General features: G+C 35.6%; 1 protein-coding gene across 2 annotated transcripts in view; it reads right to left on the bottom strand.

Annotated features, from left to right (window-relative positions):
- The window catches only part of LOC131810486 (zinc finger protein 133-like), a 58,198-nt gene extending 40,523 nt beyond the window's left edge, over nucleotides 1-17,675 (bottom strand). For both annotated transcript variants that reach the window (XM_059138512.1, XM_059138506.1), the window contains exon 1: nucleotides 17,343-17,675. The gene's annotated coding sequence lies outside the window, so the exon portion shown is untranslated. The remainder of the gene's footprint in view (nucleotides 1-17,342) is intronic.
- Between the last annotated feature and the right edge of the window lie 1,718 nt (nucleotides 17,676-19,393).

The following is a 19,393-nucleotide window of genomic DNA, read 5'->3' as shown; positions in this document are numbered from 1 at the left end:
TGGAGAAACAGACATCAAATGTGAAAGAGACATGGCACTGGGCTGACCTGGTCATCTACAAAGAACACTGGAATTCTTAAATAAGAATTGGTAAACACACACTTTCAAATGTGGTACAAAGAAACTAGCAGTTAGAATTCCTAGCATATTTGCTCAAAAATTAAGGTGAAATTACTACATTGACTGAGATTTTTTCCAGAAAGACTTGATGAAGTGTGTCCTGTTTCTGTTTTGAAGTTCTTTGGAAAAATTAAAAATCTGGAGCAGAATTTTTAATAAAAGTCAAAAAGAGATCTTAAACCATTACACATTACAGTTAATTTTAATTTTATTATTTGAATTTTTCTGTATAATCCAAACTTTCTAGAATGTAAGAAAATTAATTTTTTATATTTACTGGTTATATTACACATAAAGACAAGTTTATTACTGAATATACACAAGACTATAAACACAATTTTGAATTTTTTTATATTTATGAAAAAAATTTATTTTATGCATATTTTTATAATATACCATGTTAATGCTCAGTAAAATATGTCAAATGCATGTTTTTGTACACTTTTATTTAGCTTCTTAAACTGTGGAGTCTCATTTCAGTACATATCATCATTTTTAATGCTGCCTAATATACCATATTATCTTAAATTATTCTTTTTTGTTTGCTCAAGTTTTTTTCTAAGTTGTCCATAAGCATTGATGTGATACACCTGCATTTCTAAATGTGTGAGCAAGTCTTCTTATACTTACCTCTTTAAAAAATGTTTTAGTAGTCTGAAACCAAAATTAAAAGGCCATAACTGGGTGCATGGGTGGCTCAGTCAGTTAACTGTCTGCCTTTGCTCAGGTCCTGGGGTGCCAGGGAGCCACACATCAGGCTCCCTGCTCAGTGGGGAGCCTGCTTCTCCCTCTCCCTCCATCCCCTCCCTGGCTGAAGGGCATGTGCACATGCACTCTCTCTCAAATAAACAAAATCTATTTTTTTTTTTTTAAAGATTATTTATTTATTTATTTATTTGAAAGACAGATCACAAGTAGGCAGAGAGGCAGGCAGAGAGAGAGAGAGGAGGAAGCAGGCTTCCCGTTCAGCAGAGAGCCCGACGCGGGGCTCGATCCCAGAACCCCGGGATCATGCCCTGAGCTGAAGGCAGAGGCTTTAACCCACTGAGCCACCCAGGCGCCCCACAAAATCTATTTTTTTAAAAGGCCATAATTTATTTCACTGATTAGTAGAAGAAACTCTCCAATAGTTGACGTTAAATATGCATATCAGGAAAAAAATAACATAGAACAAAAACAGATAATGATTTGAGTATTATCAGAAACCAGGGAGAATATTGTAAAGAGGAAATGGGATCTTGGTTAGAACTAATAAAACTGAGCTCTATTAACTAATAAAAGTTTTGAGGGGAATCTAATTAAAGGCATTGCAACAGTCACAATTTCTTAGAGGCAAGAAATATAAATGGTTCAATGAAAGAACAGGATTTAACATATGGAAAACTTTCAGGTGTGAAAAATGTTTCATCTCAGTCAAGTGTTATTTTTAAAGGATTTTGGTTAAATTGACTGAGTACTGAAGTATAAATAATATAATTCTCTGTGTAATGGTAGAGTAGTAGCAATTATGCATCAGCTTGGAATCAGACATCACTAGACCTGAATCCTTTCACTCAGTGGGATTAAGAAAAAAACATACAGTGAATAAAGCTAAAAGATTTTTTAAAAATCTCTGTATTTTATTCTATAAACTTTTGGAAAATAAGAGAAAGTGGCATCTGTATTGTGAATTGTGTTCATGTTAAAAAAACTGTCAGTAAATAACCTAGTTTCATACCTTTATGACAAGAACTTTAAGTATTATAATTATTATAAATTAGTGTGCTAAATGTTAAATCTTTGAGAGGTTAATTGAAACCTGAGTAATTGAAAAGAAAAAAAAACTTAAAATCATAAGGAGAAATACGTGTCAAATCAAGCACCAGGCAAAAGAACAGTGTGTGTGTGTGTGTGTGTGTGTGTTTGGGTGCTTGAAAAACAAAAAAAGTCAAAGTAGTAGGAGATTCCACTATCATACTCACTGAACTTTCCATATTAAAATAACTCTGGATTTTAAATTTCAAAGTCAGATTTTGTAGCACACCATTTTAAGGAAAGTGATTCTAAATGTTATCGATAGGATAGTAACAATTTTAGTTGAGTGAGAGTTGGAATGTTTTTATCTTTGAGGGCCCCTCAGATTTTATTTTTTTTAAGATTTTATTTATTTACTTGACAGACAGAGATCACAAGTAGGCAGAGAGGCAGACAGAGAGAGAGAGAGAGGGAAGCAGACTCCCTGCCGAGCAGAGAGCCCGATGCAGGACTAGATCCCAGGATCCCGAGATCATGACCTGAGCCAAAGGCAGAGGCTTAACCCACTGAGCCACCCAGGCTCCCCAACCCCTCAGATTTTTTTTTTTTTTAGATTTTATTTATTTATTTGACAGAGAGAGATCACAAGTAGGCAGAGAGGCAGGCAGAGAGAGAGGAGGAAGCAGGCTCCCTGCCAAGCAGAGAGCCCGATGTGGGACTCGATCCCAGGACCCGAGATCATGACCTGAGCCGAAGGCAGCGGCTTAACCCACTGAGCAACCCAGGCGCCCAACCCCTCAGATTTTTAAAGACAATTTATGGACCACATCTAGCAAACATTTTCTATCTACCTACCTACCTACCTACCTATCTATCCATGCCTTTGTTCATCTACTACTGAAGTCATCTGCTATCATATAAAATATAATTTTAGGGACAGATGAGACATAAAGAAATTAAAATATTTGTTGAACTACTCTGCAGAAGGTGCATTGCCTGTGAGATGAAGAATGGGAGGGGATGCCCTTGCTTGTATTTGTGGCTACCCTTAATCTGTATGAGGTCACTAATCACTATGGTTCCTTCAGATTCTACCGTTATTTGAGATAATTCAGGAAATGACATCATTACAATTGCCTCCTTCAAATCAAGGATGAGTTTGATTTAACAAATTAAACTTTTTGGACACTTTCCCTGAAGCAAAGATTATGATTCATGGTGGCTTCATATAAAAATCTTGAAAGCTAAGAGATGGATTATTTCAGTTTAGCAAAGGCAGTAAGATTCTGCACTCTTTTTTTTTTCTAGTCCCTGCTCCATGACTTACAACTTGCTCCATAAGCTTTGTAAACTAGTTGATAGAGATTCAAATGTTCAAAACTGAATGATTTTGAGATCATAATTTTGGAACAACAAAAAAGGGTGAAATGCTTCTTTTTTGGTTCTACAAATTAATGAAGAATGCATATATATTGAATGATATTCGAGACAAGGTTTCAGATCCTTTTCAGGAGCCTAACCTTTTGCTGCCCATCATTTTAATTTCAAAAACAGCTTTTCAATGCTATGTATCTAACATGGTGGGTTGATTTAATTTTAGAACCATGTTGTCATTCTCCCTTGATGCTAAAACAATAAATATGAAGCAGTTAATGGACTAATGTGCAAACTATGCTATTTTCTGTTCAATAAATATATCAGTGGTATTATGCATAGCAGATCTCAGGAAAAGGACTATTGTTTCACCTTGAGTTACTTAAAGTCTATATAAAAGATTCAAACTCTGAATTTAAATGAAAAGAAAAAAATAGATAAACTTGAAACTAGAAGTCACAATAGTTGAAAGGATAGAATCTTTCTACAGAAAAGGGCAGTTGAGTTGGGCCATGCCTGGTTAAACCAGTCTCATGCCATTACATTGGGTGGTCGCTGGAAGAGACCAACAGATAGGACTTAAATTACAGTGTGCAGGCTGTAATAACTATGCTTTATTTTGTTTTCCTAATGAAATGCAGCAATTAAAACCTCTATCACTTGGCAGAAAACAATGAAACTGGCCAGCTAAATTCTGGAAGCACTTCCAGAATTCAAGGTCATTAATTTGAGGGCCAGAATTATATATCCAACAGAATTTTTTTAAAATGTAAATTACATTGTCTCATTCTTGTCATAAATAACAACAAAAAATCAGTTCACCCCTTCTTTCTCCTTTTGCTCCACCTAACGAGCATTTTGATAAGTTTTCACACAGAGTAAATTTCAAAATCTTTACCTTATTTAAACAAAACACACCTTTAAATAATAGCCACAATTTTAGCTAATGTTTTCTCATGCCCTGCTTCTAAAGGCCAAGATTTGAGATGGTTTATTAAGATCTAAAGTTTTAATGCAGGCATACACTTAGAAACAAGTCAACTGAAGATTATGCACTCAGAGAAATTAGGTAAATCCTCATTTGAACTATCAAAGTAATAAGTTATTTCCTTTGGGTAATTTACTTATAAATCCTATTTACTAAGATCCTTAATTGAAACCAAATAAATGATCTAAATGTACTACTAATCTGATAGGTTAAGCAATATGACCAAACCTGCATTATAATGTATTATTAAGCATGAACTATCAAAATTAGTTCAGCTTTTAGAATTAATCTTTTCTTAATCAGCTTTTAGAATTAATCTAAATTCCGAGCTTGATTTATATCAAGGAATTTGGAACTTATTAAGTGAACTGATGTAATCACAAATCATTATTCAACTTTTCTTATATATTGAACTCATTATTGTTTAAAAAAATGGCAACAGGGGCGCCTGGGTGGCTCAGTGGGTTAAGCTTCTGCCTTCAGCTCAAGTCATGATCTCAGAGTCCTAGGATCGAGCCCCACATCCAGCTCTCTGCCCAGCAGGGAGCCTGCTTCCCCCTCACTCTCTGCCTGCCTCTCTGCCTACTTGTGATCTCTCTCTCTCTGTCAAATAAATAAATAAAATCTTTTAAAAAAATGGCAACAGTGCTCACGTACTTGGATTATAGGAGGCTTTAATTTTTGTCTTTATACTTTTCTTTAATTTAAAATGAGTATATATAATGTGGTATGCTGGAAATTAAATGTTTCTTCAAAAAGAAGGAACTTATTTCCTAAAGTTGTATATTTGAGAAGTTTTACTAATATAAGGTATAGTTCAGTAGGACATATAGTTTAGACCAGAATTATAGTTCTTAAAGAGTTTGTATATAAGAATAAATAGAATTACATGAGAAATATATATACTGAAAAGTTTAACATTAGAATTAATGTATATAATGGAATATTACTCAGCCATAAAAAAGAAGGAAATCTTACCATTTGCAACAATGTGGATAGAACTAGACAGTATTATGCTAAGCAAAATAAGTCAGTCAGAGAAAGCAAATACATGATTTCAATCATAATTGGAATTTAAGAAACAAAACAGATGAACTTTGGGGAAGTGAGGGAAAAATAAAATAAGACACCATCAGAGGGGGAAACAAACCATAAGAGACTCTTAACTATAGGGAACAAACTAAGGATTGCTGGAGGGGCGTTGATGGGGGAATGGGGTAATTGGGTAATTGGGTGATGGACATTGGGGAGGGCATTTGATGTAATGAGCACTAGGTGTTATATGCAACTGATGAAACACTAAACTCTACCTCTGAAACTAATAATATACCATATGTTAATTAATTGATTTTAAGTAAGATTTTAAAAAAGAATAAATAGAAGGTAATACTTATGCAAGCATATGGCAGATTCACCCTATAACGTGATGCTAGCTGAAAGCTAGTCAGGAAGAGACTTCTTAGAGACAATCAGATGATCTGCCTTGAAAGAAAGAGGAAGTATGAATTGGATGGTTAGTGATGGAGGTAGGCTGGGTCTGAGAACTCAGGAGTGTCCTGCAATACCAGCCAAAATATTCCTTGACTTCACGCAGGATAGAAATCATATGCAAGCCAGAGAAAGTGAAAACAGAGTTTTGTTAAACAGCTTAAGTGATAGAGTAGAGCAGATGGAGTGTCTGGGAGACTCAGGAAGGAAAGAAGAGTGAGTCTCTCCATCACTTGGGGTTGGGGTTTGTATTAGAAAAAGGTCTAAGAGGGAATCCAGAGTAGGTTCTGATCAAAGCTGAGTGACAGGTAAAGAGCAGATATTCTTTAAGGAGTACTGATGATCAGCTGAGATTTGTTTGCAGCTGATGACCTGGAATGTGTTTGGGATCTGGCTCTCTTTAGGTGTTATCATGTGTTTGGGGGCCTAGGACAAAACTCAAAGAATGATTAACTTTCTTGCTTCCCACTTAGAGTGGGAGCTTAGCTTCTGTGGCTTATTCACATGCAAAATATAGAAGATGAGTCAGTGGGACCTAGCAGAAAACCAGCAGAGAAGGAACTTTTCTAAAATGGAGTCCCCCTCAGCTTTCCCACCTCAGAAGTATAGGAAGAATCCGTGTCAGGTTATTATTATGTGGCTGAAAGAAACAAGGTAGCAAGTTGCAGTTTGTGTGTGTGTGTGTGTGTGTGTGATTCACAGAGAAAGAGACAGAGAGAGAAGGCAGAGAAAAAGAACATAGTAAATATAAATGAAGTAATTCCTAAGTGCAAAATTAGGAGGAACCAGAAGATATTTTTTTAAAAAGCATGTTGTCTACTTCTTAAAGTTAGAAATCTGGAAGAGTTTGACTCTGTAAATTTGTTTGAAAAGTATCATAATTATATGGACAGGACTAAAACTAGAAATACAACTGAAACAAAATTTCTTGTCAAAAGTATGATCATAACACTCATGGGACTCAATTAAAACATATCATATTCTCCCAGTGTATTATATAAACACCAAAAGACACAGCATCTTATAAAAGTAGGAATAGTGCTTAGAAGTCAGCTGAGAATACAAAAAATCTGACTTTTTCTTTTCAAATATATATATGGCACGTATATATGTCACACTTGCCAGACTCAAAAATGATCCATGCAGGGCATCGAGAATCCTAAGACTTGGGACTCTGCCCTCAAAAGACTTTCTGTCTAATGGAGTACCTTCTACTTACTTCTCATGTCTGGGATTGCTTAGAGAGACACACTTAACATTATCAGGGGTATGTTAATATCTTTAAATCATATGATTAGATGCATGGTTCAGTTTTTATTATTTTTAGTAAAATGGAGAAACACCCAACAATTTGACAAAGATGCTTGACAAGAGTTCCTAGAATTAAGGAAGTGGAACATACTGATATTCATGCTATAATCTATATTTTCTTCTATACAATGATATATATTTTGTTTCATTTTTAAAGACTTATTTATTTGAGAGAGAGAGAGCATGAGTGGGAGGGGCAGAGAGAGAGAAAGAATCTCAAATAAACTCCATGCTGAGTGTGGAGCCCAGTGCACGGCAGTGGGGAGTAGAAGCTGGGAACTGGATCTTACAAGCCTGAGATCGCTGCCTGAGCTGAAACTAAGAGCTGGATATAACTGACTGCACCACCCAAGTGCTCTTAAAATGATATATGTTTTGACACAATTTAAAGGCCAGTACAGTAGAGGTGATGTTCTTGTTTTGATGACATGAGGGAAAGCAAGGAGGTTCTATGGTTTCCTCCCATTGTACCGTCCATGTCAGACTCTTCCAGAAAAATGATGACCTTTTATTAAAACCTGTTACTTTTCATCCTTATAAGACAAAAACAAAACACACAGTGGACTAGTTATTGGGTACTCAAAGTTACTAAGTGAAATTAATTTGCTTCCATTTTTTTTTCTTGAAATAATATAAAATAAAACAGTATTTCCAGCACTTCAGTTGGCAGAGATGAAAGATGAGTGGCAGAGGGAAACTGTTCATTCCTTGGAACATTTTACACTTTTTGCCCAGGAAAGTAGCACTCACCCCCCCCCCTAAAAAAAATCACTGGCATATTAATATCTTCTAAATATAGGAGGAATAAAATCCTACAGTTTGACGCTTCAGAATGGTGTAGAACTGATCACAAATAAATGAATGCATAGAGAGTCATATGAAGTGGTTGTGGAAATCTTATTTTATGAATATAACTAAGGAAAACTAGGGGATGCCTGGGTGGCTCAGTGTGTTAAAGCCTCTGCCTTCAGCTCAGGTCATGATCCCAGGGTCCTGGAATCTAGCCTCACATCGGGCTCTCTGCTCAGCGGGGAGCCTGCTTCCTCTCCTCTCTCTGCCTGCCTCTCTGCCTACTTGTGATCTCTGTCTGCCAAATAAATAAAATCTTAAAAAAAAAAGAGTGTCAGCTCTGCCCCCTCAGAACTAAGGAAAAGTAGCTCAAATTTCTTTGAGAGTATTTCAGAGAAGTTAAACTGGAACCGCTTCCAACATCAAACTTATTTGCTTGATACTAAGGTGAGAATACAGGAGAGAAAAAGAGGCGGCCAAGGAGTCATCAATATATAACATTTTCTTAAAATAGAATACAAATAAATGTGTAGTATGATGGCTACAGATCTGAGGGCCCAGTAGAGAACCCCAAGTTGCCTCCTTTTGGAAGGACTACAATCAACCATCTGCTAAACTCGCTTGAAGCAAAAATTACCAAAAGTTGGTAGAGTTTCCCTCTTGCCTGTGAAGTCCCTCTCCCTAACAAGTCATTTCATACTTAACAAACCAAGAAACTAACAGCAGAACCACAGCGCAAAGGAATAAAAAGCTTCTGCAGAATAAAACACAAGCCTTCTCAAGCATCCCACTGGTCCTTTATTCACCAAGAACTAAAGAACACTTCATATTACTTCTTTGAATATCTAAACATTTTTTCCTTGTGAAGGAAATTATTGCCTGTCTTGGAATAGCAATTTAATGTTTCGACAGAATGAAGGCATTTTAAAAAGTGCAGTCATTCTATGCTGTATCCATTAAACCAACGCATGTTTACTTTCGTTGACCACAGTTATTTGTGCATACCTTAAATGAACTTCTATATTGGTTATTATTCGTATCATTAAATTGCTTTTTACTGACTTTACCTGCCACCTCCTGAAGGGAAGAGCCAATTGTCAAGACTAAATAGCTTTCTTATATCTATGGGATTTGCCACTTCAAAAAAAGCAAAATGCTTGGCTTTTTCCTGAAGGCTGAGTAAAGAAAGTCTCACCAGGGCCCTAATATATGTTCAATATGCGGAAAATTATGGACTAATAAGTGCAGCAGTGCTTCAGCTATTAAAACTGTTCATGAAAAGGTGAGATTGGACAAAACCTTAAAATTTATAAGATTTCATACTTAAATGAAGACCTTTTATCTTTGTCATTATATTATACAAGAACTATCATTTTTCTAATTGCATACGTTACCTTAAAACAATGTTGCTCTTTTGATCTACTAAATAAAAAACAGCAAATACTGAATAATACATTTTTGAATCAACGCCTTCAATCTCACGTTCCCCAACATTTGAAAAGAACTCAGTACTAGCAAAGTGGGTATTAGAGATACTGCTTTACATAGAACTTAGGTTACAAGACGTTTTGTAACCTGAGGAGCTAAGCTGTTTTCAGAGGCAGAAAGATGAACTTGCCACTCAGTGCTACAGCAGGTTTTGCAAGTGGTTCTTGTCTGAACCTGAGTGGCTCAGACTCTAGCCTGCATCATAACTAAATGTAAACAAGGACTGTTGAATGTAAAGAGGGAAGGGAACAGGAGGAAAAAGAGAAGGAGGGGAAAAGAGAATGACCTTTTATTAGAGTCAATTAAATCATAACCTCTTTGGCAAAATGAACCATGGATAGCACCATATTCATTTTCAAATCGGCCCACAGGGATGGAGCGCCATAAGTTTTCAGGAGTATAAATAATTGAACAGTAACATACCAACAAGTTATACTTTGATTCTTTGGGTTTTGTTTTTCAAGACCATTCTTGCATTTTGTTTTGTTTTGTTTTCTGGATGAATTGACAGGGGAGGATAATTTAAGAAGAATCTATCACAGCCTCGAGATAAATTTATATTTCAGAAATTTCCTGCCCAAATTCACTAGTAGGAATGTCTACTCTAATTTTTTGTGCTAATACACATGCAAATTTTTGAAATAAAGACTTTATCCTTTGTCTTGTGAAACTTTACAGTAAAAAGTAATTGTAGTTAGTTTTCTTCACCTAATTTAACCATTATTATTTTTCTGGCAGCCAGAATAATAAAGATTTCTGAAACACTTAAATTATAAGATGCTCAGAAGGCAAATATACCATTGCAACTTTAGGAATGTTATTTCCTCTGTCTTGAATATTATTGCATCATGAGGGTTTATAAATTATGTATATAAAAATATAATTTTTATAGTAAGTTTTAGCATATATTGAGAAGCATCTGCCTAAGTGCATAATTATGAGCATTTCTTTTTTTCTAGAAAAATAAATATGTGATTATTAAATTTCAGCTCGAGAGTTAGAAAAAGGGGCAGAAAGCTCCACAGAAAAACTATGATTTAAATTTGGCTGTTTCTTTGTAAAGTCAATTGAAAAATAATTAAATACCTATAAATGGAGCAAGATATAATGATACTGAGGAACTGCTTTCTTTAAAACAGTCCATATTGTATTAACTTTATTGGAAAATAATGTATATTAGCGGCGTCCAATTTTATTTTGTGAAGTTCAAATATTTTCATGTGCAAAGGAAGACAAAGCAGAATACTTGAGAATGATCCAACAATCCTTATACTGAAAGGAAAGCCCAGTTACACTAGATTGAAGGATAGTGAAAAATTCCTTTCTTTCCTTCTAAGTTCTCTGGCTGGCTAATAATAAAACTGAAAAGGACAGATTAACAAGAGAAAAACAAATTTAATTTCATACCTATGGGAGTCCTGTAAAAATATGAGACTCCTAGGCTGGTAAGTAATTCAGCTTTATATATCAGTCTGAGCTTAGGAGAAAGGGGCAGAGGACTCGGACTCCAAAGGAGAGGAAGACAGTTTACACAAAGATGAGAAGAGCGAAAGTTTGATGAACAAATGGTTCCTATACCATGCGAAAAAGTCTTTTTACTGGTAACAGTTCTCTTCCTGGTTCAAGCCCCCTATCTATATTCTTGTAGGCAGTTTAGGGGAGAGGTAGAAAGCTTTCCTGATCTCCTGGGTCTTAACTGCCTTCCGCTCAGAACAATGTGGCTCACTTAGAAGGGCAGATTCTGCTTCCCCTCAGATGTATTGATCACTATGTGCACATAAGGAAACCATTTTAGGTCGAGGAAAGAACCAACCAAACGCATTACAAGGGAAAGTTTCTAGCACTCACAGGAGACCTAGAAATCTAATAATTCACATGGCAGTGTGCTAAGAAAGAACTTGCCTTGGCAGTGGACAAAATTAACCCTAGACTGGACATCCTTCTAGTCCTAGCTAGTTAAACATAAAAGCAGAACCTAGACAGATAAGTCTGTTTCCAAATAACAGCATTCTAGAACAAGACTCGGAACATTTAAAAAATCTAAAAATATGCAGTATGAAATAACGTCACCTTTACAATGCACTGCCATCCAATTAAAAATTGCCAGATATTCAGAGACACAGGAAAGCACAATCCATAATGAGAAATTCAGTCAATCCAAACTGAACCATAGTAGCAAGTGATTGAATTAGTAGATAGGGTTATTAAATTAGTACGATTTTTTTTTTTGTATTTTTAATTACAATAATTTTTTAATATCATGGAGAAAGATGTATACTTAAAAATTGGTCCATCACAGTAATGGATAAGAGTGCAATTAGTACGATTTTATTACATGTCTTCAAAAAGATAGAGAAATCATAGAACATACTAATCAGACACAGGAGATATAATAAAACCACAAATCAAAATTCTAAAGATGAATTTTTATTTCTCATTAACTTCCATGTTCATAGAATTAAAGCAGTAATTTTATATAAGCCTATAAGCCAATAAAATAGAAGATAGTCAGATGTCAAAGTTGAGTCCTTGAAAGGTGACGAATCCAAATTGAGATATGTGCCATAAAGTATAAATAGATTTTAAAAACTTAGTTTGATAAAATATTATACATTTTGATAATATTTTATATTGATTACATATTGAAATGATAATAATATTGATATTGAGATAAATATAGTATTAACATTGACTTCATTGTTATCCTTTTACTCTTTTTAATGGCTACTATAAAATTTAAAATTCCTATGTGCTTGTATGTGGTTCACACATATCAATTTCCAATAGATAGCATTGGTCCCAGAGAGGCGGAAACTCGGTCTTAAGGAAGACAACCTGTCCACAATCACTATGGGCGATACTGCAAGGGCTGATACCAAATTTAAGTCACCTGCCCCCACATCCATAACAGGGATCCTCTTGTTCTTCAATGATGATTTCCAAATCAATGATGCACATATACTATGTACTCTGACATACAGTTATAAAGAACATGAAAGAGGAGAGTGTTTCATAGGGCCTGAGCGCTCTTTCTGCAGAAATAGTTCCTTATGTAATGATCATTGTCTTTTTTAATTTATTTTATTTCTAATTTGTATCTATACGCATGAGATAATTATGGCCTTATTAAAATCTCTTTTGCTCAAATGTGTTTTAAAATTTTCATAATAGAAAAAAAGGCTCATTAAGGATGTAAAAACTGCTGAGGCATAAACTGTAGCAACCGAAATTTCAATGATAAAACATTGTTAAGGGATTAGCACAAATTAGTTTTAGTTATGCTAGGGCGCTAAGCACAAAGTGGCTAGAGTTATATCTTCTGATTGAGAGAAACTATCCACATGATATTTACAGATTTAAGAAAGCTGCCTCAATTATGTCTTGTTCTTATTTGGGAAAGTAAGAAATCTTCTGTAGAAAGCTCAGATCTCCTACCTAGAAAAATGTACACATACATAATCTTTGAAGTTGCAAACAATTTCAAAGGGCTTATGCCAGCCCATCTTCTGACTTTCAGATCCCTGAAGCACAGGGTAAGAACTTCTCCGTTGTACCTTTGTGCCCCTGCTCTCCAACCCTAAGCAGTAAGTGCCAGTATAAAGGTGCATTATGTAAGTTTTTTTCTGTTTAATGCTTACAGATGATTGGAATAAATACATAAAATAAGTAACTCTCCTAGAAAGAACAGGCTCTGTCCTAATATTATTGGTAAAGAAAAACTGAAAGTGTTACTGATTTGGAAAGAAAAGAACAAACTGGAGATGATATATTAATAGCTTGTAAAGTGGACTTTAGTTGAAAAAGAAAGAATATTACCAGAGATATGAGGGAAGTTTCTTAATGATAAAATGGTCTATTCATCAAGAAGAAAAACCTAAGAGTGTTTGCCTCTCGGAAAGGCACTTCAAACAACATGGTGAAAAAAAGTTGACAGTACTAAATCCTTAATCCATAGTTTGGGATTTTTATAAAAATATTGAAATTTTGAAAATTACTACCACAGAAATTAACTTAATTTACATTTATGAAGCACCTTGCACAACAAATGAAAAAAAGAAACCACACAACCCCCCCCACACACACATTATTTTCAAATACACAAGGAATATTCACCATGATATATTATATGCTGGATGATAAAATATGCTTCAATACATTTTATGTGATTAAAATCATAGAGTACATTCTCAGGAAAAATGAATTAATGCAAAAATTAGTAACAAAAAGATATTGTAAAAATTCCCAAGTGATTGGAAATTCAGTAGAATACTCCCAAATAACCATAGGTCAAAGGAGAAAGCATACAAAAAATTAGTCAATATTTCAACATGAATTTTAAAAAGCAATAAAACCCCCCAAATTTATGAGGAAATGTTAAAACAGTTTTAGAGGAAAATTTATGCTTAGATTTAATACTTAAAAAATAAAACAATTTGAAAGCAATTTAAAAGATTCTACCATAAGAAACTAGAAAATTAAGAGCAAAATAAACTCAGACTAGGTACAGGAAAGAATATAAAGAGAAGAATGGGAATAAAAATAACAAACAAGAAGAGAAATTAACATAGTCAATAGAAGATTTTTGGGAGGAAAAAAGGAACTTGAAAAATCCCAAGTAAGATTGATCAAGAAAATAAAAGTACTAAAATTATGAATTAGAGGATATGGCTATTATATCTATAAATATTATAATTTTAAAAGGAAATATGAACATCTTCATATTCCCCAAACTCAACAATTTAGATATAATTGACACTCTTTAAAGAGCACACTTACTAAAATGAATTTAAAAAATAGAAAACCTATTATCTATAACTATGAGGAATTGAATTATTGTCATCTTCTTTCAAAGAAAACTAGGCACTAATTAGCTCACTGCTATATGCTATCAAACATTTAAGAAAGAAATCACACCAATCTTACAAAACTTTTTTCAGAAAGTAGAACAATATATAATTTTCCAAATTATTTCCTGAGACCAATATAAAGTGATAAGAAAACATGGAAGGAATATTACAACAAAAGAAAATATAAAGCAATACCATACATGAACATAACACAAAATTCATCAATAGGACATTAGAAATAAAAACTAATGAGGTGCCTGGATGGCTCAGTCAGTTAAATATCCCACTCTTGATTTTGACTCATGATCTCAGGGTCATGGGACCAGTTCCAAAATGGGCATGGAGCTTGCTTGGGATTCTGTCTCTCCCTCTCCCTCTGCCCCCACCCACTCTCTCTGTCTCTGTGTCTTAATTAATCAATTAATTAAAATAGGACCTAGCAATGTCTATATGACAAAATGACCAAATTGAGTTCATCCCAGGAATGCATGATTGTTTCTACAACCAAATATGAAACTGTTACTCACCATAATAACAGTACAAGTAAGAAATATGTTGTTATAATAGATGCAGTAAACGTCAAAAGTTAACACTCATGTGTAAAATTCCCAGCAAAAATAGGAGAAGAAGGGACTTTTTCTTCTGGTAAAAGGACCTTATAGTTATCAAAATACTAAGTGGTGAAATATTAAATAATTTCTCCCTGAGATTGAGGAAAAGTAAGGGTGTTCATACTCCTATTCAGTATGTGCTAATGAACCTAGTCAAATGAAATTACTTAGTGAAATAAGACAAGAAAAAAAAAGCACATAATAATTGAAAAGAAAAACACACAACCATATTTATTTCCAGACAAAATAGTTGTGTACATAAGATATGTTTAAGGACTCAACAACAAAATATGTAGAGATACTATGCAAATGTCACAAAGTTGAGGGATACAAAGTAAATATTCAAGATTTTATCATATTTCTAAAAATTGACAACAAACAATTGGAAAATGTATTGCCATTTGCAACAGCACCAAAATACATAAATTGCACTGGATTAAATTTAAACCAAAATGTGCAAGTCTGATGCACTAAAAGTTATAAAACATTCCGGAAAGAAATTTTAAAAGATCCGTATAAATGAAAGATATATCGGACTTATTGCTTGGAGGATTTATAATTGTTAGAGTGTCAATTCTCCTCAATCTTTCCTGAAGATGCTTTGTTATTTGAATCGAATTCCAGTAGACATTTTATAGATCTAATAAACTGATTTTAAAATATTTGTAGATAAACAAGCATTTTGAGAAAGAAAAAAAATTGAAAATTACATCACCTGATTTTAAGAAGTTCTATAAAAATATCTTAAAGTACATAATCTCAAGTTATAAATATAGATAGTAGGTCAATGAAACAAAATCACAATACCAGATATAGACCCACACAAGTACAGTGAAATGCTTTTCAACAGACACCAGTGCAATCCAATGGGGAAAGAATTGCTTTTTAAGCAAATAATGTTGAAATTGCTTACTGGATATCCATTTGGAAAAATAAAACAAACAAACCAAAAATGCCCTGACCCCTATTTCTTACCAAATACATAAAATTAGAGCTGATCACAGACATAAAGATAAGGGCTAAAATGGTGATGTTTCTAGAAGTGAATATGCAAAATATTTTTAAGACTTTGTGGTAGGAAAATTTTTGTTAGATAAGGAAAAAAAACGTTAATCATTAAAAGATGATTCATTGGATTTCACCAATATGAAAAAATACTTGCTTTGCAAAGAGCATGATAAATAAAGTGAAAAGGCAAACTATAATTTAGAGTTGCTAAATGAGGAAGATTAAAATTCCAGGTGTTGTGAATGATGGGGGAACAGCTAGATTGCTCTTACCTTGCTGGTCACACTAAAAAATGGTGCACTTTGAAAAACAGGTGGCCTCTGTTTCATATTGTGAAATTATACCTATTTTATAACCCAGCAATTACAGAGAAAGAGAGAGAGAGAGATTGATTCCCAAATACCTGAAAAAAGATTTACAAGAATGTTCTTAGTAACTTTATTTTATAAGGCAAGGCTGAAAACAATTCAAATGCCCCAAGAGTAAGTAAAAGGCTAAAACATACTGTGCTTTCTTCATGCGATGGAATATCACTCAGCACTAAAAAGGAGCAATCTACTGATTCGAAAATACACATGAATTTGAGACTGTTTTTACTAGTAAAAGAAACTGTACAAAGCGTATATACTGCATAATTCTATTTATAAAAATTTAAAGAACAGACAAAATTAACCTATGGTGGCAGAAGTCAGAAAAGGGTTTACATGTGAGGGGGTGTTTCCTGAAGGGGGATACTCAGAGAATTTCTGAAGTGATGCACATAAATATCCTGTATCGTAATTTGCATATGTTTGTCCAAACTCAGTTTGACTGTTCACTTAAAATGTGCATAGTCTCTTACCTATAAATAATACCTTTAAAAGGCCACATCTGGAGTCAGTGAGAAAGCCTCAGTATTCTAAATGTTTCTAACTATAATTGGCCCTGTTGCTGTTTATTTAGCTCAGGTCAGAGGACACACAAATGAAAGTGTATGCATTCTTTCTCTACACCACTTAGCTTCCTCCAGAAGTTAAACCTGGTCATTGCAGAGTTCTGTGCATTTTTTCTCTTTCCTTTCTCTCTTCCTCATTCTCTCTCTCTCCCTTCTCTCTCTCTCTGTCTCTGTCTCCCTCTTACTTTCTCTCTCCCCTCCCTCCTTCTTCCTCTCTCTCTCCTCTCTCTTCTCTTTTTTGTACAAGGTTTCAGGTATCCTAGAACCAGTCCTCTTTCTCTGGCTTTCTATACCCCAAACCCAAGCACCTGAGTTAGGAGGCTGCTGCTGCAGGGACATTCCCTGGTAACAGTTTCCTCCCTGTATTTTGATTCTATCCTACTTCTTTGGTCTCTGTTACTTGTAGACTGTATGCTCATTACTCTTAGGGCTGGAGAGAAACAGGTCTTTGGTAAGAAAAATCCTTTGTCCTCCAAAAGGCCTTTATGGCCCCAGCAGATCAGAATCCTGATCCCAGCAACTCTCTAACAGAGGCAGGAGATGCATAGAGCTGAACTGTGTGCCTTTGGCTCCCATAAGTGACTCACACTAGGACCAGCCTCACATAGGCAGAGCCCCTCGGCTCCAGTCCCTCGCGCTCCCGGACTCACCTGGTGCTGAGGCCCAGCGCGAGCAGCGGAGGCAGCAGGGAAGTGCGCGGGGCTGAACTCCTTGCTGTCGCCTGCCGGGGTCCTCCTTCCCTCGCTGCCTGCGCTCTCCCTCCTCCTCCGGTGTCCCAGGAACTCACGAAGAGCAGCCCTCTTCCGCGGCCGACAGGCAGAGACGGACTGACCGACCTACGTCTCTTAAAACCAGGAGCCGGGCGCCTGGAATCCGTTTCGCCAGTGATGTCACCGGCGGCCTAGGAGAGCCCTGCCGGGGATCGCTGGGCGCCGCTGCTCCCAAGGCCAGAGGGTGCGCTGTCTCTCGCTTGAGTTGGAGAGTGGAGGGGATGCCCAGCGATGGCCCCGCGCGCTCGGGTCTTCCGCTGCACACCCAAAGAGGCGGATTCTTGGGTCCGGCTTCTCTAGAGGATGGGGAGGGTCGGGCTGGGGAGGGGTGGTGGGGAAGAGAACTCCAATCTGCCAGGAGTGGAACCTGAGTGCGCCATAGGAGGTGACGCTGAGTTCATTGGGAAGGACTGTCGCAGGCTTAGAGTCACAGGCAGGTGTCCCTGACCTGATTACCCAGTGTTTGGAAGACCAGTATGTTCCAAAGAGATTGTCTAAAATATTATTGTGATTAAAAAGGCATAGTAATCTGAGGCAAACTCTAGAGGGGGAAAGGGGTTGAGGGAGGAGTGAACAGCATCCACAAATGTATACTAAGGCCAAATGGCATTTGCCAACCCCATACCTGGACTCCTTCCTTTTGGCGAGACTCATCACATAGAAATAATAAAATAATAAATAGATCAGTAATGAATGCAGAGAGGTGGGGTTGCCGGATTAGGGTTATTATGCTTTTGATTTTTTTTTATCTGTTTCAAGTTTCCTATAAAACTGCAGCCCTCGATAACTTTTATTTTGAAAAAAAAAAAATCTCATTTCCTTTTTAAAAAAATGTCTAGTTATTTGTTGGAACAAATGCATACCCTCTCCTATTCAAAGTTTTATTTTGAAGAGAAGCAGTTTTGCTAACCCACTGTCTTCTTTTAATGAGATTTAAATTTAAAACATAAATACAGAGTAGACATAATGTCTTTAATATCCATTAAAATATATGAGTAGTTTTGCAAGCTGTGTACCTGCCTTTGGGTAACAGTAAAATTCACAACCGATATAACTAGGCATATACAATTGGACTCGCATGTGAATTGCATATTACTTGGGAAGGAAACCACAGCACACTTTGTTAACAACAGACTCTGGAGACTTCTACTACCATAAGAGATTGGGACTTTCATCTTCAATTACATTTATGTTTAAAATTACAATTAAGTGTAGTTTTCTCTATACTTCTCACTAACTACAAATAAAAACCTGGACATTATATTTCTTTTTTAATTTTTTTAAAGATTTTTATTAACATATAATATATTATTAGCCCTAGGGGTACAGGTCTGTGAATCTCCAGGTTTACACACTTCACAGCACTCACCATAGCACATACCCTCCCCAATGTCCATACCCCACCACCCTCTCCCAACCCCACTCCCCCAGCAACCCTCAGTTGGTTTTGTGAAATTAAGAGTCTCTTATGGTTTGTCTCCCTCCCAATCCCATCTTGTTTCATTTATTCTTTTCCTACCCCCCAACCCCCCACGTTGCATCTCCACTTTCTCATATCAGGGAGATCATATGATAGTTGTCTTTCTCCAACTGACTTATTTCGCTAAGCATAATATCCTCTAGTTGCATCCACCTCCTCACAAATGGCAAGATTTCATTTCTTTTGATGGCTGCATAGTATTCCATTGTATATATATATCACCTCTTCTTTATCCATTCATCTGTTGATGGACATCTAGGTTCTTTCCATAGTATGCTATTGTGGACATTGCTGCTATAAATAAACATTTGGGTGCACGTGCCCCTTCAGATCACTATGCTTGTATATATTTCAAAAAATAATTTAAAAATTCTTAAAAGCAGAGACTATAAGGGTTATCAAGAGGAAGATCTTTGTTGTGATGAAATAGTTCTGTGTCTGGATTGCATTT

This window comes from Mustela lutreola, chromosome 1, assembly GCF_030435805.1.
Source record: "Mustela lutreola isolate mMusLut2 chromosome 1, mMusLut2.pri, whole genome shotgun sequence".
Lineage (NCBI taxonomy): Eukaryota > Metazoa > Chordata > Mammalia > Carnivora > Mustelidae > Mustela > Mustela lutreola.
The sequence above is the reverse complement of the archived record's forward strand: the minus strand, read 5'-3'. Positions and strand labels throughout refer to the sequence as shown.